Consider the following 25,493-nt stretch of genomic DNA (forward strand, 5'->3'; position numbering starts at 1 on the left):
CTGAACAGAACTCAATCTCAGCACTTATCAGAGACCCTGGAGTAGTTCTTAGGTTTTTTGTTTCTTTGTTTGTTTGTTTTGTTTTTGTTTTGTTTTGTTTGTTTCCATTCTATTTCATCTAGACAGAAATATTTAGTATGATCACAGAATCTTAGATATCTTCATTGTTGACTTGATAAAGGAATAACAATTACATATTCTCTTCTTTCCAGAAATTTATATTCTACAATGAGAAATAGCAGGTACCCAAAACATGGGTGGCTTAATGCTCCAGGGTTCCCATGGATGGAAATCTTCAAGGATTGGACCACGGAACCATCCAACTAGCAAAATCAGCATTCTGAGTAACCCAAGTAGTAGCAAGGAAGTGAGAAGAGGAGTACATGTAAAGAAATTGGTTTGCCTTTGCCTTTGTCTGAGATTCCCAACAGAGTCAACTGCCTTTGACCCAGCAATGCTCCACTCCTACAAATGTGCTTTGGTGAGGTACAGAGAACAACTAGCAAAAGGCACAAGCGTTCTGGGGATTTTTGCAGTTTTACATGGATAAGAAAATGTATGTTGAATGTTGTCCCTATATAAAGCATGTTAAGTGTTTTGGACACACTTTAAATGAGATTATTATAGACTGAGAAACTGTGCCTGCCTTAATTAGAAAAAATCTTGGCACTCATACCGGGAAGCTAATTGGCGCCATCAAAGCATTGAATGATTCCTAATTTTGCTAGTTAGAGGCACACCTGGTGCCTCTGCCTCTCAACATCCAAGACTTAGGGAAAAAGGATATAAAAAGTAACAGCTGCTGCAGAACAAACATTGGAGGCACCCACAGTGTCAGGGAGATAAACATGTGTTTGGGTGGGCATCTATGTGCATATAAAATATGTGTGTGTATATGTATAATATATACACATCATATACATAGATGCAAACATACATATATACATGTGTATGCCTTCATAGGATATTATTTCTTGCAAAATACATGCATATATAATATATGCACATCATATACATGGATGCAAACATATATCCGGACATGTGTATGAGTTCACAAGGTATTATTTCTTACAAAATACATGCATATATATTATATAGACATCATATACATAGATGAAAACATACCCATACACATGTGTATGTGTTCATAGGATATTATTTCTTGCAAAAATACATGCATATGTAACGTATATATGTCATATACATAGATGCAAACATACATATACAGATGTATATGTGTTCATTGATATTATTTCTTACAAAATATATGCATTATGTGTGTAATATACACATAGCATATGCTTATATACAAACATATATACATATGTGTGTATTCATAGGATATTATTTCTTATAAAATATATGCAAATATGTTTTACATACATCATATACCTATATGCAAACATTCATATACATGTGCATGTATTTGTAGGGTATTATTCCTTACAAAATATGTATTATATATATATATATATATATATATCATATACAGATGCAAAAATACTTATACATATATGTAGGCATTCATAGAATATTATTTCTTACAAAATGCATGCATATGTAATATATACACATCATATACATAGATGCAAATATACATATACACATGTATATACGTTTATAGGATATTATTTCTTAGAAAATATATGTATATATAATATATACACATCATATATATATATATATATATAGATGAAAACATGCATATGCACATGTGTATGTATTCAAGTATTTCTAAGAAAAATTCATGCACATATAATATGTACACAGCATATACATGCATGCAAAATATACATACATGTATGTATTCATAGGGTATTATTTTAATAAAACCTATGGATCTCTATTTTATACATGTCATATACATATATGCAAACATACATATTACACATGTGCATGTGTTTATAGGATATTATTTCTTACAGTAAAAAAATTAGGATTTGTAGTCAAAGCACTTAGGTTTAAAAACAGTTCTGCAACCTATTAATTAATTAATTATACCATTTCTGTTCTGTGGGTATCCTCTTTAACATAAAAGTGTTGGATTTTTATGAATCTTGATGGTCCTTCCTGTCTCTGAAATTCTGTGTTCTAAGGGCCATTAAGGGATCTTCTGCATTCTAAGAGTCTTTGCAGCTCTGCCATTCCCTGTTCTATGACCTCTCCTAGCTCTGACATTCTGTATTCTAGAAACCCTGCTGACTTTGACGCAGATTCAACATTATGTGTCTTTAAGTGCCTTATGACTTTGACATTCTGTGTTCTAAGAACTCAACCAGCTTTGATACTCATTGTTCTCTGGTACCACTTTTTGCCTCAGTTTCCTGATCTCTAAAATGGGAATAATAATAATATGTATAAAGGATTTTTTGAGGAAGATACTTTTAAAATATTTTCTAAAAAAAACTTAAATCATTATATAAATGTTAACCATGAAGATCCCCTCTAGCTCTGAGTGTTTTCTAAGGACCCTGATATTCTATGTTCAAAGATCTTTCCAAGTTCTTCCATTTCATGTTTTATTGTCTTTTTTAGCTCTTGCATAGCAGGTACTAGGTTTGTTAAAAAATCTTTGAAATTGTATCCAAAGATTTAGATCTGAAAGGGACACTTAATTTCCCTTCTAGTCAAGTACTCTCATTTTACAACTGTGAAAACAAACTAAGAACGAAAAAAAAAAAAAGGACTTGCTCTTAGTTACATAGCTGTAAATTTATTAAGGCAAGATCAGAATTCAGATCTGCCATCTCTAATTCAGAGCCTGTTTTATATCAAAATGCTTCTTCCTTCTCTTCTCTGTGAAACAGAACACTTAAGCTTGGTAGTGTCTAAGTTTCCTTTTATCTCTAATACCTGTAGCCTTATATAGGTAGTTTCAACTTTTTTTTTCCCCTGAAGCAATTGGGGTTAAGTGACTTACCCAGGGTCACACAGCTAGGAAGTGTTAAGTGTCTGAGGTGAGATTTGAACTCTGATCCTCCTGACTTCAGACCTGGTAGTCTATCCACTGCACCACCTAGCTACCCCATAGTTGTAACTTCTGAACCATTGTTTTTGTTCACTCATTTTTGCTGTGGCCAACTTTTCATTAATTTGGGGAATTTCTGGTCAAAGATGCTGGATTTTCTTGAGTTCATTTTATAGTTGAGAAATCGAGGAAAACTGGGTTAGGTGACTTGTCCAGGGGCACACAGCTAGGAAGTATTTGAGGTTAGATTTGAATTTATCAAGATGAGTCTTCCTGACTCTAAGCCTAGTAATCTATCCATTATGTCACCCAGTTGCCCTCTGAATCATTACAATTCTCCAAAAATAAAATGGACTGTCTTAAAAAAAAATTAATAGTACTTTATGTAAAGATAGTTTTCAACATTTATTTTTGTAATATTTTGAGTTCCATTTTTTCCCTCACTTTATTCCTTACCTCTTCCCTCCCAGAGACAGCTAACAATCTGATATGAATTATTTCAGTTTGGCCAAAAATCCTGAGGGCTCCTCTCCCATCTTCATTTATTTATTTATTTAAATGTGTATTTTGCCTATCTGAAAGAGCAGTTCTTCACCTTAATTACTATATAGCTTTAATCACCGAATAGGTGCTGTTGCAATCAAACAGAGACCTGGTAAAGACCTTAGCTTAAAAAGGTCATGGTCTTCCACTGTATCCCCGGCCATCTTCAGTTATTTTGATATATATCTGGCCACTAGACCCATATGGCTCTAGAAGGGAAAATAAGGCATGTGACCATGCAAAATCCTTCCTCACTCAAATTAAATTTACTATCCTGTCATGGTGTCACTCCTTATTGTGGTGCGAATTTTCAAGAATGATGGACAAACAACAACCATTTTAAACATATTTTCATATTAGTTATGTTGTGAAAGAGAAATCAGAGCAAAAGAGGAAAATCATGAGAAAAAGATAAGAAAACAATTAAAATAGTAGACTCTGATCCTCATTCCGTTTCCATAGTTCCCTCTCTCGATGTAAATGGTATTTTCTTATTCCAAATTTATTAGAATTTTCTTGGATTACTGTATGCCTGAAAAAAGCTCAGTCTATCATAGTTGGTACCATATAATCTTGCTATTCTTGTGTACAATGTTTTTCTGGTTCTACTCACTTCACTCAGCATCAATTCATGTAAATTTTTCTTGGCTTTTCTGAAATTAGCCTGTTCATCATTTCTTATAGAACGAGAATATCCCATTATATTCATACACCATAACTTATTTAGCAGTCCCCAATTGATGGGAATTTCCACTTAATTTCCAAACCCTTGTGACCACAAAAAAGCTGCTATAAACATATTTGCACATATGGGTCCTATCGCCTATTTTATAATATCTTTGAGATATGGAGCCAGTAATGATACTGGTACATCAAAGAGTATACACAATTTTACATCCAAATTGCTCTTTAAAATGGAATATAAGTTTACAACTATACCAAGAATGCATTGGTATTAAAATGGACTGTTTTAAATTCAAGTAGTATTAGAGGAAAAGTATGATGACCACTCAGTGGAGATATTTTAGAGAATATTCCTGATTAAATGCAAATTGATTGAGATGGATTTTGAATAGCTTTCAAACAGTGATTCTGTAGATTGTACTTTTCCCAGCCAGCCCAAGTACCAGTATGGTGCAAGCAAAGTCTCAAAGCCAGAAATTCATATACTGAGCCTTAGCTAAGATTTGGGGACAATTCTTACTTACACAAAGAAGTAAAATCTTGGATTAAAGCTAAATATCCTTGAGAAAGTAAACTTTATATAGCATTTACTGAATGAGTTGTAATATTTAACAATGGAAGAAGATTATGAATATGTATGTATGTGTGTATGCATGAGTGTGTGTGCTTGTGTTTCTGCATGTTTAATTATAGCCTTCTTTAGGATAAGGAAGAAAAGGTAGGGAAGGAAGGGAGAAAAAAATAAGGTAAAAATGCACAAAAGAAAATAGAAAACAAAAGAAAACAAAGAAAAACTGAGTGAAAACAATGTTACATAGGTTTCCTTGAAATGAAAATATATTGTTTTATATTGAATATATTTATATATTTATTTATATATATATATAAATATATATATATATTTATATAAATAGTGATATATTTATATCACATACGGTCTCTTATACATAGATTTATTTTCCTTTTCTTCTTTGGTATTTAATTTTAAGTAAAATAAAAATTACAAAACCAAAACAATGATAATAGCAACAACAAAACAAAACAAAACAAAACAAAAAAAAACAAAGATGGATTCTTTCTCAAACCTTTGTGATCTTCCAGCTCAAACCTTCTTAAACTGTGTTTTGCAATCCCATATTGAGTCACATTGCAACCTCATATTGTAACTGAACACTGGGGTTGGAAAATTATGATTTATTTTCAGTAAATGTTTGATATATGTACATATTTTATATACCTATATAGATCCAAGGTCATGAGTGGAAAAAAGTTTTAAAAATCCTGTTCTAGATCAACCTTACTATTTTATATGAGAGATGGCAAAGGCCCTGAGAGGTTAATCAATTTACCCAAAGTCACTAGTGGTAAAGCCAATAGCATAATATCTATTCTCTTACTTGAAACTCAACCATTTTTCCATTATTTCTTTTACTTTTTTCTATATTCTTCAGATTGAAAAATAAAGTCAAAATAATTACTTTGGAAAGATAGTTGCTTTCAGATATTAGTTCTTGAGTTCAGGTATTTCCTTTAATACTTACCAGCTAGTTATACCTAGAAGAGTTGTAGCTTCATGTGAAATCATCTTTTGTTATTATACTATTATTACTGACACTATTGTTATGCAAATATCTGTTTCATTCTATAAATTAAAATGCAATTCTAAAAACATTTATATAATAATTATTATATATTTAAAAGGGAATGACAAGTTGTACAGAATAGATTTACAATTTTATTTGCATTATTTTTTCCGTTCTACTATGTATAGAAATACCTGTATTATTTCTTAAGATCAAAATAAAATACAATTGAAAAAAGTAAACAAATGAAAATGCACAAAAACCTAAAAAACATTTCCTAACTGTGTGACAATTCATTTATCTTTGCTTTGCCTCATTTTTAAAATAATAACTTTTTATTTTCAAAATATATGCAACGATAGTTTTTAACATTCACCCTTGCAAAACCTTATGTTCCAAAATTTTTCCCTTCTTTTCTTATCCTCTTCCCTAGACAGCAAGCAATTGAATAATTGTTAAATATGTGAAATTTTTCTATGCATAATTTCACAATTATCATGTTGCACAAGAAAAATCAGATCAAAAAGGAAAAAAATGAGAAAGAGAAAGCAAGCAAACAACAACAAAAATAAGTGAAAATAACATGTTGTGATCCGCATTCAGTCCTCACAGTACCCTTTATGGATGCATATTTTCCTCATTTTTCTGATCCACTCACAGTCAAAAACAATCTTTTCCCTCCAGGTACTTTCATTCTAATGGGGACAGGGCATACTCACTGACGTAACTTACTCTCTTTCCCAGTCAGGAAGAACCCCAAATCCTGTTCAATTAGAATTATGTGAAGTCAGAGTCTATTGTTAATTCATCCATCCTGTCTCCAATCTAGTTAGCATCTTTAAAGACATTTGCAACAACCTTTGAGACACAGCAACCTTGATGGAAGTTAGTTTTCCAAAACTGTCTTTTTACCATAAATTAAGAAAATTGTATACTGTATCAACGGTAATTGTATACAAAAAAGAAGTTAGCTTTCCCAGACAATCTCCACTTTGATATCTTTAGACAGGTCTGGGACCTGGTTTTCCAGGTGCATTCCATCTAGCTCTCTGACCCAAACTCTTGATTTCCCACCTTTGAATTAGAGAAACCCTAAGGCTTTATTTCCCCTATAAAAGCTCTACTAATGATGAAGATCTTTGATATTTTATTTTCAGGACTAAACCCACTGTGATGTATTTTCTCTCTCCCCATAGTGCCGTCCCCCTAATGGTACCTTTCTCCTTAATCTAATTGGTTAGTCTGCTAAACTCCTCTATGGATCTAACCTGCCTGTCAATAGCCCGCATATTCCTTTAATAGATTCTTCCTAACTATATGCTCTCCCAATTCTATTTCATATTTTCCACTCCTGATTCCAATTTCATTTCTTACTTGGTTTGTAAACTCTTCTCCTGAAAAAACTTTCCTTTTGGCAAGAGAGAATGGCCGTTGTGAATTTGTCATATGTTTATTTCACATTGGGTATTGCTTCCTCGATTCCATCATTCACCGTATACATACTATACATCAGTATGGTATATATATATATATATATATATATATATATATATATATATATATATATATATACATACACCATATACCAACTATATATATATATATATATATATATATATATATATATACACATCATAAATACAGAGTAGTTGTAACTTTAAAGGAGAATGGTCTAATTACCAGAAAAAATAGGAAAAAAAACTCTTACAGCAGGTAGGATTGGAGACATTGAGAGAGTCAGAACTTCTAAAACATGGAAATGAGTAGGGAAAGCAGAATGGACATGGTGAGATAGCCAATGAAAGGCAAATAGATAGGAGATGGAATATTGTGTGCAAGAAATAGCAGACCAGGATGGATGAATCCTAGTATGTTTGGAGGAAGAGGAGAATATAAAGAAGGTTAGAAAGATAGAAAGATAGAAATTGGCCAGGTTGTACAGTTACAAGTTTAATACACACACATGTATATATATATATATATATACATGTGATATATATATAATATAATATATATATATATATATAAAATCCTAGATATAATAAGGAATTTATGGAGTAGTATGGCATTTTACCTGGACTGTGTCAACTGTGGAAAAACTTCAAATGTACATGTTGTTCTCCTTTCTGTAGGTCTCTTTTTCATAAATGGGTTAAAAATACCCTTCTTGGCACATGCTGTCCACATCTAACTTTTTAATTAAATCAATGTCTTTGACTGAAAGGCCTATGACACCTCAGAAGGAATGAGTTCACAAGCAGGGATATAATGTCACTAATCTGTGAAAACAGAATATTCTCTTCCAAAACTATGAGTGCTAAAAGCAGAAATAGCTTTATCTGGCATGAGGTGGAAATTTCTATTTCTGAGGTCTGGAATATTTCCCCATGCCAATGATCGACAGCTCCCAATTGTTATGAAAAACAGATTCCAGTTTTGTCTCTAACCTTTCTTGTAATCTTGGATAAGTCATTTCATAGTCCCTCCTTCTCCATCTTTTTTAAATTTTATTTTGATTTTTTTAAAATCTGGAGAGTGGCAACTTAAACATCATCCAGTCAGCCAAGGTACTTAAAGGGATTAATTCATCTCTATGAATGGAGCTGGTTGCAACCATAGAGTGGCAGGTAAGTGAAAATTTCGGCCTTTCTGTGGGGGATGATCTCTGGAGATTGAAGCACTCTAAAAAAAGGAGTTTGTGAACCGCTGTCAGTCTTGCTCTCTCCCAGGATTCCATTCTATAGAACAGTCTAGGAAGGAAGTACTTTGCTGATCAGTCAGTCTTCTGCTGAGGGTTTAAGAACTATGTTTCCAAAGTAGGGCACAGGTGACTTAACTAGGTCAAGTGGCTTTTGTCCTAGCAAAGGCTTACACATGAGGATCATCTCCCAGGCAAATGCCTGGACCGATTGCAAAAGGTGGTAAAAAGGGATTCAGAATTAGGTTAAAGAAAATTAGATTCTAATTTTTTTTTTTTTCAGGAAAGAGTCTGGAACTCATAGAATGCTCATCAGATGCAAAGCAAACTAGGGAAATCATACTGACTTCTCTGCCTCATTGGTCTCATGGACAAGGTGCTTGATTTGGAGTAAGAAGATCTGACTTCAAATTCTATTCATAGAAGTGGTACTAGATGCATATTAATTTTTTAAAGTTTCCTTCCAAAATTAAATCTAGGATTTTATAGTTCTGTGATCTGTAAATGAGAAGATTGGCATTAAGAAACAATTTTAGTTTTAAAACTATGACACTCTGTAATAGAATAGCTGTTGTATTAGCTATTGTCTATGGTCTTTTCCAATGCCAAATACATTATCTCTTCTTATACATCTTCAAATGAGAGAGCTCCAGTTCTAAATTTATGAACTCATGAGCCTTTGATTCTCAAAATGAGTGCATTGGACTAAATGGCCTTTAAAGTTTCTTAATACCAAGAATCAATGAGTCTATGAACCTTGGCAAGGTAGGAATTTTCCAGCGATTTGCGTAAAAGAAAACCTTGTTTTTTCTACAGATTTTTCTAAATAACTACTTTATTTTCATTTCTAACTTCATTAGGAAGTGGCTATTGACAGAAAAAGAGATGGAATCCAGTTTGAAAATCATCTTCTCTTTGCTTCAAGATCTTATAAGGAAGACAAGGATCAGAGGGTGGGGGGGGGGGAAGGTAGAAGTAAAGATTAAACCCAAACCTGTCTGAACTTCAGTATCTGGGTGGCATTATGGAGTTGTGAAAAAGCACCGGGTTGAAGTCAGTTTGAGTTAAAATCTTGTTACTACTTCTTATAAACTACGTGAATGTAAGTAAACCTCTTTCCTTCATGTACCTCAATTTCTTGTTTTGCCAGAAGAAATGGCTTATAAATTCCTTGATCTAAGTCTGAAAGGAACTTAGAGCCTCTGGTCCAACTTTCTCATTTTAAAAATTTAAAAGCTGAAGTCCAAGGGGATAACCCAAAGACATACTTAGTGGTGGCAGAAATAAGATTCAAATTTATTATATGTAAGTCTAAAACTCCAAATATCCTTTTCATTGAACTACTTAGGGCTCACCTATCTCTATAATCTCTTCTATCTCTAAATCTGTACACCTTCTATATAGTTCGTCAATACATAACCATTTTGGGTTGGAAAAGCCCCTTTTTAGTTTAAAATTTTCCATCAATGTGAAATGATAGTAATTGTATTATTAATATGTATTGCTTAATAGAAGATCCATAATGATCATGATGCTATTAGCAATTCACTGATGTTTAAGTGGATTTGTATTTTTATCAATATCAAGAACATAAGGAAATACACAATATATGATATAATGGAAAATGTGTTAACTTGGAGTCAAGTTATGTTTAATTCCTGGAAAACTGAGGCAGAATTAAGTTAGATGATCCCATCATATATGGCCAATGATCATATATCTAATGTGCATTTGACATCAGATTTAAAGACAAGTTTTCCTGAATCCAGGGCTCAGAATTCCATCCATTGATTGGCCTATCTAGTTGAATCATGTAGAACAAAATATGTCTATTACTTTGTAGCTAAATCCTCAAAAGTTGTATGAGACACACATATATTAAAGGGTTTTCCCATAGTTGAACAACTGGTAAGTGTGAAAAATGGAATTTAAAGCCAATTATTCCTGACTCCAAGGCCAGTACTCTTTCTATTGCAACATACTCATTCTAATATCTTCATATGTTTGGAAAACAGTAAAACATACATTTGTGAAAACTATATTAGTTATTCTGTCTGAACCTTCAGAATTATTTCTCATACTTCTATGCATCTATTATCCTGAGTTTCAGAATCATTGTTCAAAAGCAACCCAGAAAGCATTGGTGTTTCTGCTTGAGCTCCCATCTACCTAGAAGACACAAATCTTCTCAGAACCCTCAATCATATCTTGCCTCTTGTTCACCAGCAACAATAGAAGTTATTGTCTGGTCTACTTGTCTGGATACTTAACTTATGCTAATACTCATGGACTAATTGACTCTTAGACCAGAAAATGTTTGGGCATAAAGGAAATGTAGAAACCTAGATTTAGAGCTGAAAGTGATCTCAGAATTCATCTAGGATAGTCTATTCATTTGGCATATAATGAAACTTGAGTGTATAAGTAATTGGTCAATGACTCTGACTGAAAGTCACTGGGATAGCTCAGAGAAAGAGAGTTGGGAGGGACTTTACAATATGAAATGAGAGAAATGGAAGAAACTTTAAATAGAGAATATCAGAGCTGACAAGTGTTCTTAGAGTGTGTAATATCAGAGATGAGAGTTGCCTAAGAATTTAGAATGACAGACTTGGGAGAAGCATTAGAACATAGAATGTTGAATCTAAAATAGGACCTAGAAGTCATTTAACCAGACAGTTTTGTTAACAGATGAGGAAACTAAGGCAGATTCAAGGATTTGTGTTGTCACACAGCTAGAAGCAACAATGCCAAAAATGAATCCCAGAATAATTTGTTTTTGTTTTGTTTTGTTTTACATTGTGCAATATACACTTTATTTAAATGTTTCATATGTCTCCCCTGCTGAATTATAGGCTATAAACTTATGAAAGGCAGGGGTTTGCATGTGACACTACTTTTGTATCTCTCTACAATCCCCCCCTAGAACAGGGATGGGTATATTGTAGATGGTCCATAAAACATGTCAAATAAAATGAATGAACAAACCACCATTTAGCTAAAATCAGCCTCCAGATGACATAACATCCAGTGCCAGTTAAGTTCATATTCCTCTAAATCACTGAGTTGGACATTTGAGTTTGAAGTAAAAAAGCAGACAGTGTGCTTTGCCCAAATAAATTTTTATGTACAAAACCCCAATCAGTACAATAGGGTTTTGGCCATGTTGTTTGGCTGGAGTTTTGTTTTGTTTTGTTTTGTTTTTTGGCTTAAAATGAATACAGAGAAGGCATCTTATTAATTGAGAGTGAAGGGACTATTTTTATTCTCTTATCCAATAAGTTTGGTGGGTATTGGAGAGGGTAGGAAGTGGAATGTCTGAAAGGAAAACACCAAAGGAATAGCAATTTGGAAAGAAGATGGAGATTAGCCTGAGGGAAGCTTCAGTTGTTTTCTCTCCTAATCCCTTCTCTTTCACATATGGTATTTTATGTATTGCATTTCTTCCCCAATGTTTTATTATTCCTCATCAGTTATGCAGGCAGGGCCTATTCACAAAGTGTTTGTTGAGGAGAGATTTTCTTATGGGTGCTTTTCATATGTAAAATGTGTATTTCAAAGATGGGAGCAAACTGCAGTGGTTACTAGAAATAAGGTTTTCTACTTCTAAGACTCATTCTTTACCCAGCAATGTGCCATCCATGGATGTCAGCCACCAATAAGATATGGGCTGACCTAGATTTAATAATAGATGCTATCTTAGGCCTTGTTTTCTTTTCCCCCTCCAGATTCTATTAACTAAGATGTGTTTTTGGTTTTTGAATCAATTCCTGGGGTATCTGTACTGGATTCAGGTGGTTAGAGTCACACAGCATGATCGAGAGAGATACTAAGAAAAGCAGGCAAGTAGAAGAGTTGATTAGAAGAGGGAGAGATGGAAAAAACAAAGTTTTCTGTAATTTTTCCCACCTTTGATTTATTACTATATTCAAGGATTAATTATAGCTTGAGGTCTCTGAAATGAAGAAAAAAAGCCATGACAATGTGACAATTACACATCTGGCAGACACACAGCTGCTCCTACTTAGGAAAGCTGCCTTCATCTCAGGCTCCCTACACTAAAGCAAATGGTCTTTCCTTACAGGCCATCTCTGGGGGCTAGAGAGACATAAGCATTTGGAACATCATTAACATCTTCTTCTTCTCCGTGTACCCCCCCCATCCCTTTATCCCTGTGGATCCCAAGGAGAAAATCACATTCTCACTATGGATGGCATCTGTGGCTACAGTTTTTTAAATGAAGATATACAGCCAATGGTCTCTGGTCCCCTGCTCAAGGTAACCTCTGCTGACTCATTATATGTTTAATAAGATCTCTTGGAGAGGCAATGAAAAATGGCTTTGTGCTGAGATGCAAGCATGGCTGAGATAAGGAGGAGGAAGGGAATTTATTCTAGACAGAGAGAATGAGATTCAGTACTTCCCCCACCCCTGCCCCATTATTGGAATCCAAACCTCAACAAGCTAACAGCTTTAGGTACCAAGGACAGCAGCAGCAGAATAACAGTGAGGAAGACCCAGGGTCAGAAGTAATAAAGCAACCTTCCATTTAGTTGCTGCTGACAGGGAGATGGCTGGAACGAACTCTACAGGGTTCATGGCCATTTTCCCTCCAAGTGTTGGAGAATAGTGCTCTTGGGGAGGTAAGCTTATACTTTGCTGACTGCAAGGCATCTTAGGATAGCAATTCAGAAAACACCGGATGTGCATTGTAGGCACCTGAATAGTTATAGCAGTGGAAAGAAAACCAATCAACAAACCAACATTGCTCTTGTGACCATTATGTGCCCAACACAGTGCCTCACATTACTGAAAATATAAAGTATTAGAAAGTATAGTCTTGTAAATAATATAAGATTTGGAGTTGGAAAGGAATTTACAGAGCCCCAATCCATCCATTTATTATAAAGTAACAATTTAGATCTAGAGTGATAATAATGACAATAAGATGACAATGATAATGATACAACAACAGTTTAATTAGACTTGATTCATGGTATCAGATGAATCAATTGTGTAATCTATAAATGATGATTATTCCATGGTAATAGTAATTATACAAGTTATACAATGTATACATGTTAATACATACTTGTGGGTGGGGACCATTTATTTTTTATCTTTGAATCTTAATTATCTAGAACAGGGGCTACTAGTTATTGTTGTTATTATTGTTTTAAATAAAACATGTTTGGTTGTTCTGTATGTCATTGATTAATAAATGCTTAAATTAAATAAATAATATTTATAAGAGCTAGCAGGATTGTCCAGATCATAGATCTCAAGCTATAAGTGACTCTACAGAACATCTCATCTGATTCCCTCATTTTGCATGTGAGGAAACAGAGGCCCAGAAATCTAAAGTGATTTGTCCAAGGTCATACAGGCAATAAGTGTCAGATAGCAGACCTTAACTTAGGTCCTATGATCTAAGTTACGATAATGTTATTAGAGATATAAATAAAGATGACAGGCATAAACCTCAAGTTTATTGAAATATAGGACTTTGAATTTATCCAAACTAACTTTCTGAAGAAAATAATGAGATGCAGAGAAACTTTTTAGCAATAGCTACAACATTGATCGTAGTAGTAGTAGTAGTAGTAGTAGTAGTAGTAGTAGTAGTAGTAGTAGTAGTAGTAGTAGTAGCAGTAGCAGCAGCAGTAGCAGCAGCAGCAGCAGCAGCAGCAGTAGTGGTGGTGATAGAGTGGTAGTTGTACTAGAAATAATAACCTTCAAAGCCTAATTTATTGCAAATGCCATGCACAGAGATCAGGGGCAGGTAATAACCAAGTAAGGAGATACTTGTCCACGTGATATACAGATTGGATTTTAGGTTCCTGCTATGACATCTTTGAAGGCTGTATGGAAACTCTAAAACATTGATGTAATTGGACCTGATGATACCACTGATAATAATGATGACAGTAATCATAATAATATACTAGAAACTAACTATCCCTCATGAACTGTGAGATGGCAAACTCCCTTATTACAAATCCATAAATATCTTTGCAAATTCAGCAAATAAATTATACTGAAACTGTTTCCCACAATTATTTACATTTAAAATCTAAAATCATTTGAAAAATAATTACCACACTGGATACTCAATGACCAAAGCACATGGAATAACAAGTTCTCAAAAGTATAAAGATTCAAAGAAAAAAAATAGGAATATGAAAATGTTTATTCATAGTGAACTATTTGTTAAATTATCCTAAATATCCTTCCATAGAGTTGATAAAATATGCAGTAATATGACAAAACTTTATTTCAATGACCAACAAAAAAATCATTTATTTCATCCAGCTTCATGATAGTTCAATGATCATTAAAAAATAAAATAACTGTTGACTATAACAACCCAGCCAAAACATTATTTTTTAAAAATATACCTAATAAGATTACCATAATAATCATAATCTCAAAATTTACTGAAAAATATGAAGAAATTAAAATATAACTCAAGTATAGAAAATATATGAAGCACTAATAGGAAAAGGATGAAGTCCATGCCATTTCCAATGTGTTCAGTGAATCTAAATACATGACTTATTTTAATATTTTAATGATCTTAATTATTTTAGTCTCTAATATTTCAATAATCTGGTGATTTTAAAATTATTAATTTTATCCACCTATTCAATAACCTGAAGATTATTAAATATTTGAGAAAAGGTTAGCAACCTTTCTTCAGACCATTTCTGAGTATGTCAAGAAAGAGGTAAAGAATTAGACAACAATAATGGTTAGAAGGGGAAAAAAATGGTTTGTTATAAATTGCACTGAATTTGGAGTCAGAGAAAAGTTTTAATGCTTTGGTTGCCATTCATTGTACTTTTTTCCATGTCTTGCTATCTCTCTGGATTTGTTTCATTTTTCAAAATAATGAAGTTATATAGGGTAAAAAGAAAAAAAAAACTTTCTAAAATTCCTGCCTTTATCCAAATTGAAATTTATATAGTACTTTCTAGTTTTTAAGGGAGAAATATACACACATATATATTCATTTATATACATATATTATGGTTTATACACATAGTTATGTGATTTTATGTACATATATGTTTATGTGTGTAGCTATATATAAACATATATATATATATATATACTCAGCCCATTTATACATCATATATAATTATATTTAAATATTATATAGTTGTTATAAAACTTATAATATATTGTATAATCGATGTTGATCACACATTGATATATAATTCATGTGTAATTAATTACATATGTAACTGCATAATATATAAATATTTTATAATTGATTGTATTAATATATTAAATATTATGTAGACCTATATGTGCTGCCAGTGAATTTGTTAAATAATTTAATTATCACTGATTATATTAAATTCAATTATGTGTATTTTCAAAGGTTATACTAGTTTTATCAGAGTTGGGATTGGGTTATCTATGGAGATGCATTAAGTAACAATAGCATAAATTGCAGGATGGAACATGGGACTATTAAATGTATGAATCCCTAGGGGACATAAAAGTTAAAATTAAAGAAACCATGAAAAATTTTCTTCAAGTTATTTTCTGTACCTGATAGAGAAGAAAAAAAAAGATGTTAAGAGGAGGAAATAAGCATTTATTAAGTGCCTTACAGTACCAGTACTTTTTAGCACTGTTGAATGCTTCATAATATTCTCACAACAATCCTGTAAGTAGATGCTATTTGTGATCACCATTTTATTATATTATATTTAATTTTTCAATTGTATTTTATTTTTCAAATTCATGTAAAGATAGTTTTCGATATTCATTTTTGTAAGACTTGGTGTTCCAAATATTTCTTCCTCCCTTCCTTACCCCCTCTCCTCCCCAAAAGAGCAAGTAATTCAGTATAGGCTTACTATGTGTAATTCTTTTAAAGATATTTCTGGGGCAGTTTGGTGGCATAGTGGATAGAGCACCACCCCTCATGTCAGGAGGACCTGAGTTCAAATTTGGTTTCAGACACTTAACACTTCTTAGCTATGTGACCCTGGACAAGTCAATTAACCCCAATTTCCTCAGGGGAAAAGATATTTCCATATTTATCATGTTGCACAAGAAATATGAGACTTACATGTGCAAAATGGCTAAAATGGAAGGTTTTACATAATTGCACATGTAAAACATATATCATTGTCTTAGGGAGGAGGGAAGGAATGACAGAATTTGAAATCCAAAAATTTAAATTAAAATGTTAATTTTTTAAAAGAAAAAAAAGATCTAAGGAGAAAAATAATACATGAGAAGCAAATAAATAAAAAATGAAAATATCATGATTTGATCCATACTGTTCCCATAGTTCTCACCCTAGATGTAGATGGCACATTCTATCCCAAATCTATTGGGATTGTCTTGAATCATCACTTTGTTGAGAAGAGTCAAGTCCATCAAAGTTGATCATCACATAATTTTGTTGTTACTCTGAACAATGTTCTCTTGGTTCTGCTCACTTCACTCAGCACCAGTTCATGTAAGTCTTTTCAGACTTTTCTGAAATCACCCTGTTCATCATTTCTTATAGAATAAGAATATTCCATTACATTCATATAGCATAACTTATTCAACTATTCATCTACTGATCGGCATGCACTCAATTTCCAGTTCTTTGCCACTACAAAGAGGATTGCTACAAATATTTTTTGCACACGTGAATCCTTTTCAATCGTTTCTGATGTCTTTAGACCCAGGAGTGACACTGCTGGATCAAAAGATATGTACAGTTTGATAGCCCTTTGGGAATAGTTCCAAATTGTTTTACAGAATGGTTAGATCATTCATTTCACAACTCTACCTATAATGTTTGAGTGTCTCAGTTTTCCCATATCCCCACCAAAATTTATTATTAGCTTTCTTTGTCCCTTAGCCAATCTAACTGCTGGGAAGTCATATCTCAATTTGCCTTTCTTTTTTTTTTTTTTTTTTTTTTTTTTTTTATTTAATAGCCTTTTATTTACAGGTTATATGTATGAGTAACTTTACAGCATTAACAATTGCCAAACCTCTTGTTCCAATTTTTCACCTCTTACCCCCCACCCTCCCCCAGATGGCAGGATGACCAGTAAATGTTAAATATATTAAAATATAAATTAGATACACAACAAGTATACATGACCAAACCGTTATTTTGCTGTACAAAAAGAATCAGAGTCTGAAATATTGTACAATTAGCTTGTGAAGGAAATCAAAAATGCAGGTGTGCATAAATATAGGGATTGGGAATTCAATGTAATGGTTTTTAGTCATCACCCAGAGTTCTTTCTCTGGGCGTAGCTGGTTCAGTTCATTACTGCTCCATTGGAAATGATTTGGTTGATCTCCTTGCTGAGGATGGCCAGGTCCATCAGACTGGTCGTCATATAGTATTGTTGTTGAAGTATATAATGATCTCCTGGTCCTGCTCATTTCACTCAGCATCAGTTCGTGTAAGTCTCTCCAGGCCTTTCTGAAATCATCAATTTGCCTTTCTTAATTTGCATTTGTCTAATCAGTAATGACTTAGAGTATTTTTATGTCACTATTAAACAGCTTTAATTTCTTTATCTGAAAATTGTCTATTAATTGACCATTTAGCAAGTGGAGAATGACTTGTAGTCATATAAATTTGAAAAAAAAGGTACATATTTATTTTAGAAATGAGGCCTTTATCCAAAACATTAGATGTAAAAAAAAAAAAAAAAAAAATTCCCCAGCTTTCTGCTTCCTTTGACTGCATTGATTTTGTTTGTGTAAAACCTTTTGGATTCAGTGTTATTAACATTATCCAATTTGGATTTTACAATGTTTTTTAAATTTTGCCTTGGCCATTTGTTCCTCCCTTCTCCAGAAATCTACCAGATAGGATCTCCCTTGCTCTCTTAATTTTCCCTTTCTGTCTAAATCATGAATCCATTTCAATTTTTCCTCAGTATCAGATATTGTCAATACCTAGCTTCTGTCATACTATTTCCAATTTTCTCATTAAATTTTGTCAAATATTGAGTTCTTATTCTAGCAGCTAGAGTTTGGGGATTTATTAAACACTAGATAACTATAGTCATTTGTGGTGTTCTTTTTCCAAAACACCGCCAGGTGATAAAAGTTCAGATCTTTTATTGTGTCCTTCAATATAGCCTGGTTAGCTCAGAGGCCTATCTCTCTGCTTGGTTCCAAGAGCTCCGCCCAAATGTCTCCAAATCCAAAGGTTTGTCCTTCCCACTCCAGCCACCACCAAGGTAGAAGATGCATTGAAATCTCTCTTGCCTCGGGAGATAGGGCTTGTAGACTTCCTCCCAGAGTACTCTTCTTTGAACCCTAGGAATGTTCCCAAGTAACTTTTTCAAGCTCTAAGAGCTTCCTGTATATATATATGACCTCCCAAAGGTTAATTCCTCCTTCTGGAGAGAGAGAGATTCTGGGTTATCTCCCAGAGTGCTCTCTGGCTCTACCGGAGGTGTGAATTTGGATATCTCATACTAAGCCATACTAAGCTCTGAAATCTCCCAAACATTGAGTACTTAGATACTTATGAGCTCTCTAAAAGTGTGAACACAAGCATCATTTCTATCAGTTGTACTTAGTACCTTGTTTCAAGTTCTGGCCCAAAATATCTCCTTCTAAGATCAAATCAATCATATTGAACCATGCCAAATTAGATAATTATTGTCTCTATCAACTCCAATGTCTTAACACTTTGTAAAGAATCCAACAGTCATTGACTATTGTGTCTTGTGTTTCTAACGTATTCCACTGATCCGCTATTCTATTTTTAGCTAGCAAAATAGTTTTGATTCACACCGCTTTATAAATAGTTTATAATATAGTTTTAGGTCTGTTATGACTAGGGCGCCTTCATTTGCATTTTCCCTTAATTCTATTGATATTATTGACCTTTTATTCTTCTAGAAGAATCTTGTTATTATTTTTAAGTCTATAAAATATTTTTGGCAGTTTGATTATTATAATACTGTAGATTAGGTCAAATCACCATTTTAACTATATTAGGTTGGCTTACCCAAAAGCAATTGATATTCTTCCAGTTGTTTAGATGAAATTTTATTTTTGTGAAAAGTGTTTTATAATTGTGTTCTTTAGTTCCTGGCTTTATTTTCCCAAATATTTCCCAAATATTTCATATTGTTTGCCGTTATTTTAAATGATGATTTAAATCATCATTTATAGATGAGGAAACTGAAATAGTTGGAGGTTAAGTGGATATCTTAGGGTAATATAGTTATTACACAGCTGAGTTTGGATCTGAAGTCAAGTATTTTACCTACCAGGCCACCTAGCTGCCTCTAGGTGATTATAATATTTACATTTGGATCTGTTATCAATGGACAAAATAGCACAGAATCCAGCTAATGACAGAATTAAGTCTCTTGATAGAATAGATTATTTTGTGGTTTAGTCAGTTAGCCCAATGCTCTTGCCCAAAATTTTTCACATTTCTACCTTAGGAGATCACAATCACAGAATATCAGTATTGAAAGAAAAATTATTGAGACCATTCTACTTTGTGATAGCTTTCAATGATTTAATTTTTTCCTCCATGAACATTAAGCTTAAATCTAATTCTCTGCATCTTCCATCAATTGCACAAAAAGAACAAATCTACATTTCTATCAAATGACAGCCTTTCAAATACTTGAAGACAGTTCTTATGTTTTCATGAATCTTCACCTTTCAAATTTTCTCAAACTAGTTACATCAGTTGATGTTCATATATAATAATTATCATCCATTTTGAGCTCACTCTTCCAACTCCTTCCTCCCAGTGGCCTGAAAACAGTCTACTTCTACCTTCAGATGTTTAGGGTAACCATGGAGGAATAGGATTTTTGGAATGATTTACCACTTTTGGTTCATTCATATCACACTGTCACTGGCATATTGGGTCGCTATATGTATATGTTGTTTTTAGCATCCATCCTTGAAAAACCTTGTGTTCTGATTTTTTTTCTCTCTCCCTTCCTCCCACCTCCTCCCTTATATAGCAAGTAATCCAATATATGTCAACCATGTGTAGCTCCTCTATACATATTTCTACAACCACTATGCTGCACAAGAAAAATCAGACTAAGAAAGAAAATAAAATGCAAGCAAACAACAACAAAAATGAAAACACTGTGTTGTGATCCACACTCTGTCTCCACAGTCCTCTCTCTGGGAGTAGATGACTCTGTCCATGACAGGACCATTGAAACTGGCCTGAATCACCTCATTGTTGAAAAAAAGTCACTCTGTCAGAATTGATCATTGTATAATCTTGTTGTTTCTATGAACAATGTTCTTTTGATTCTATTCACTTCACTTAGCATCAGTTCATGTCAATCTCTCCTGGCCTTTCTGAAACCATCCTGTTGATTGTTTCTTATGGAAAAACAATATTCCATAACATTCATATATTATAACTTATTCAACCACTCTCCAACTGATGGCTATCCACTCAATTTCTAGTTTCTTGCTACTTAAAAAAAAGGCTGCTAGAAACATTTTTGCATATGTGGGGCCTTTTCCATTTTTTATAATCTCTTTGGGATACAGTCACAGTAGAGACATTGCAGGATCAAAGGATATGCACAGTTTGATAGCCCTTTGGACATAGTTCCATATTGCTCTCCAGAATGATTGGATCAGTTCACAAGTCCATTAACAATGTTTTAGTATCTCAGTTTTTTCACTTCCCCTCCAACATTCATTGTTATCTTTTCTTATCATCTTAGTCAATCTGAGAGATATGTAGTAGTACCTCAGAGATGTCTTAATTTGCATTTATTTGATCAATAGTGATTTAGAGAATTTTTTCATATGACTGGAAATGGTTTTAATTTCTTCATCTGAAAATTTTCTGTTCATATCTTTTGACTATTTAGTAATTGGAGAATGGCTTGTATTCTTATAAACTTGAATCAATTCTCTATATATTTTACAAATGAGGTCTTTATCAGAACACTTGGATATAAAAATTTTCTGCCAGTTTACTGCTTATCTTCTAATCTTGTCTAAATTGGTTTTGTTTGTACAAAACCTTTTTAACTTAATATAATAAAAATTATCTATTTGCATTCCATAATGTACTCTAGTTTTTTGCCCACAAATCCCTTCCTTTTCTACAGATCTGAGAGGTAGACTGTCCTTTGTTCTTCTAATTTGCTTATAACAATCACTTTTTATGTCTAAATCATGAATTCATTTTAACCTTATCTTGGTATAGGGTGGTAGATGTGGGTCAATGCCTAGTTAGTTTCTACCATACTAATTTCCAACATTCTTGGCAATTTTTGTCAAATGGTGAGTTTTTATCCCAGAAACTGGGGTCTTTGGATTTATCAAGCATTAGATTAGTAGTCAGTGACTATTGTGTCTTGTGAATCTAACTTATTTCACTGATTGACTACTCTATTTCTTAGCTAGTACCAAATGATTTTGATGACCACTGTTTTATTATATAATTTTAGATCAGCTAGGCCACCTTTGTTTGCATTTTTCATTAATTTTCCTTGATTTTTTTTTTTACCTTTTGTTTTCCAGATGAATTTTGTTATTTTTTTAGCTCTGCAAAATAATTTCTTGGGAGTTTGATTGCTATGGCATTGCATAAGTATAAAAATTTAGGTAGGATTTTCTTTTTTAATTTATTAGTTTGATATTCTTCAAATTGATTAGATCTGACTTTATTTGTGGGGAAAGTGTTTTGTTATTATGTTCATATAGATCCCGGCTTTGTCCTGGCAGGTCAACTCCCAAATATTTTATATTATTTACAGTAATTTTAAATAGAACTTCTTTTTTTATCTTTTGCTGCAGGACTTTGTTGGTAACATGTAAAAATGTTGATGATTTATACAGATTTGTTTATATCGTGTAACTTTACTGAAGTTGTGAATTGTTTCTATTAGATTTTTAGTTAATTCTCTAGGATTCTATAAATATATCATCATATCATCTACAAAAAGTGATAATTTTGTTTCCTTATTACATACTCTAATTGCTTTAATTACTTTTTTCTAATTGTTAATGCTAATAGTAATGGTGATATTGGGCAATGTGTCAGCACTGATCTTATTGGGAATGGTTCTAGTTTATCCCCATTATGTATGATGAAGCATTGCTTTTAAAAGTAAGTTTCCTGGACTGACTCATCCCTGAGCAATACCATTTTAATTTAATTTTTGCCATTTTATCTCTATTTTATGGTTTGGGTATGAGGACTGCTATTTTTTTAGCTGAAATATCACTTGTGATATTTTTATTTTGAGAACTAAAGAAGTCTTTTAACTAGAGTTTCATTTATGATCAATGGACATAGTCTCTGAAGCTGTCATCATTCCCAGGTGACTGTCATTCCATATTAGCCCAGAGATCTTTCTCTTAATTTTCTGATAATCCCCTGGTAACCCTATCTACTATCTTCAGTCATCAGTGAGACTTCTGATAGAACTTGTTCCTCTTTAAATGCACACAAACTCCTGGGAAGCTCACTCTTCATTAACCAAATATTGAGGAAGAATAAACAAAAAAAAATAACTAGGTGAAATATATCCTTAAATTGGACAGCCTTTTGGGAAAAAACAAAAACAAAAACAAAGAAAAACATGTCTTTTACTGGCTTCTCTCCACATCTGCTTGTAGCAGTTCTTGTACTCATTACCAAGAAGGAAAAGACTGGTGAATTGATTGTTTTGCATGTGAAATCAATTTTAGCCTAGTACTTTTGGAATCATTCTTCCTTATGGCTCTGTATTCAATTAGAACACTTCATCATAGCTTTAGGAACAATCTTTAAGGAATTCATGACTGGAAACAAGTGTCCAGATTTCTACATGTTGATTTGGAATTATTAAGAATATCTATACATATTTTAAGCAGCTGGGTGATGAAATGGGTAGAATTCCTGACTTTTCAGCAGAAAAATCCATACTCCAATCTACCCTCAGACTCTTACCAGCTATATGACCCTGGAAATATCACTTACCCCTGCTATCTCAGTTTTCTCATCTGAAAAACAGGGACAATAACAGAGACTTCTTGGAATTGTGGTGAGAATAAAGTGAAATAGTACTTTGGATTTATCTAAAGCATTTTGCAAACATTAAAGAAATGCTAGTTGTCATCGTCATCATCATCATCATCATCATATTTTACCAGTAAGGGAAAATCTATGCATGGTGTAAGGACTTGGCCTGCATTGGATAGTCCTGTGCTTTTCTCATTACACATATAACTATCACTGGACTTTGATGACTAAGATATAGTAAAACTGATTAACTTCACACAACTCTGCCTCAGTTAAGTCCAACCTTGTGAGAGTTTAGATCCTATGATTTCACTGATCCTCACTGAAAATGATGAATAAACACCAACCAACCATACAACAGCAGTTTGTTACTAATGCAACATAATTCCAACTGTAGCATCATTATTTTTTCATAGTTGTTAATACCACTCCATTTTTCTGGACACTAATTTCTTTGGAGAGAAAAGTTTCTTCTATTTTATTTCTTCCTCTATCTCTTCTTGTCTCATATATTTCTTGAAAGTTCCCAGGAAAATCTATCACATTGTGGCTTAGTGGATGTAGTAGAGACTTTAGAGTCAAAAAGCAGGCAAATGATAAAAGATGAAAATATTTTGTCGCTATCCACATTCAGTTCCCATAGTCCTCTTTCTGGATGCAGATGTCTCTCCCCATCACAAGTCTATTGGAATTTGCCTGAATCACCTCATTGTTGAAAAGAGTTAAGTTCATCAGAGTTAATCATCATATAATCTTGTTGTTATGTATAATATTCCCTTTGTTCTGCTCACTTCACTTACCATCAGTTCATGTCAGTCTCATCAGACCTCTCTGAAATCATCCTATTGATAATTTCTTATAGAACAATAACATTACATAACATTCATATGCCATAACTTATTCAGCCATTCCCCTATTGATGGGCATTGGCTCAGTTTCCAGTTCCTTGCCACTACAAAAAGCCCTGGCACAAATATTTTTGCACAAAACATGTTTATTTTTAATAAAACAAGAATATATAATATAATCAAAAGAGTTATTTAAAAATACAATTAATGAATTATTTTTTTAAAAAGAGAACATACAATTATAGTTAAAATATCACCTATATCACTTAGATACATAGATGGATCCATAATTTGGTTGATGTAATGCCTACACAAATCTATACCATAGCCCTTCTACCACGATCAAAATTGCTATGTCATAACTTTATTGCTTTGTTCCTTGATGTAATTGTTTTTTGCATGATTCGATATTTTATATTCCTCCAATTACAAGTAGAACAATTTTTAACATTTGTTTCTTTTTTTTTTTAATTTTGAGCTCCATATTCTTTCACTTCCTCATTCTTCTGCTTCCACTTCCTTCCCACCTCCACTCTGAAGGCAAACAAGTTTATAGAGTTTATAAACATGCAGTCATGCAAAACATACTTCCATATTAGTCATTTATGAATTAAAACACAAAACCTTTTTTTTAAGTGAGAAAAATGAAAATATCAAAGAAAATGTGTAATTCAATCTACATCCCGATTCCTTCAATTCTCTGGAAGTGGAGAGCATTTTTCATCTTAAATTCTAGGTATTACCTTGTGTCATTGTATCTCTGAGTCATTAGCAGTTGATTATTGTAAAATATTGATCTGTTGTATGCAATGTTTTTCTTCTGCTCATTTCACTTTTCATAAGTTAATGTAACTTCATGCTTTCTTGAAATTATCTTCCACATCATATTGTTAGCTTTTTATGTTCAAAATATATGCATAATCTTCAACATTCACCCTTGCAAAATTTTGTGTCCAGATTTTTTTCTCCCTACTTTCACCCCACTTCTCTCCTAGTTCAATATGTTAAAACATGCAATTCTTCCACACTTATTTCCAAAATTATCATGCTGCACAAGAAAAGTCATATTGTACAGAGAAAAATGATAAAGAAAACAAAAAGCAAGCAAACAATAACAAAAAGATGAAAACGCTATTCTGCGTTCCACATTAAATCCCCACAG

General features: G+C 32.9%; 1 pseudogene; it reads left to right on the forward strand.

Moving 5' to 3' along the window:
* The first annotated feature begins 1,039 nt into the window (after positions 1-1,039).
* LOC100920546 overlaps positions 1,040-25,493 on the forward strand; it is a 153,238-nt pseudogene continuing 128,784 nt past the window's right edge.

Source organism: Sarcophilus harrisii, chromosome 3, assembly GCF_902635505.1.
Source record: "Sarcophilus harrisii chromosome 3, mSarHar1.11, whole genome shotgun sequence".
NCBI lineage: Eukaryota > Metazoa > Chordata > Mammalia > Dasyuromorphia > Dasyuridae > Sarcophilus > Sarcophilus harrisii.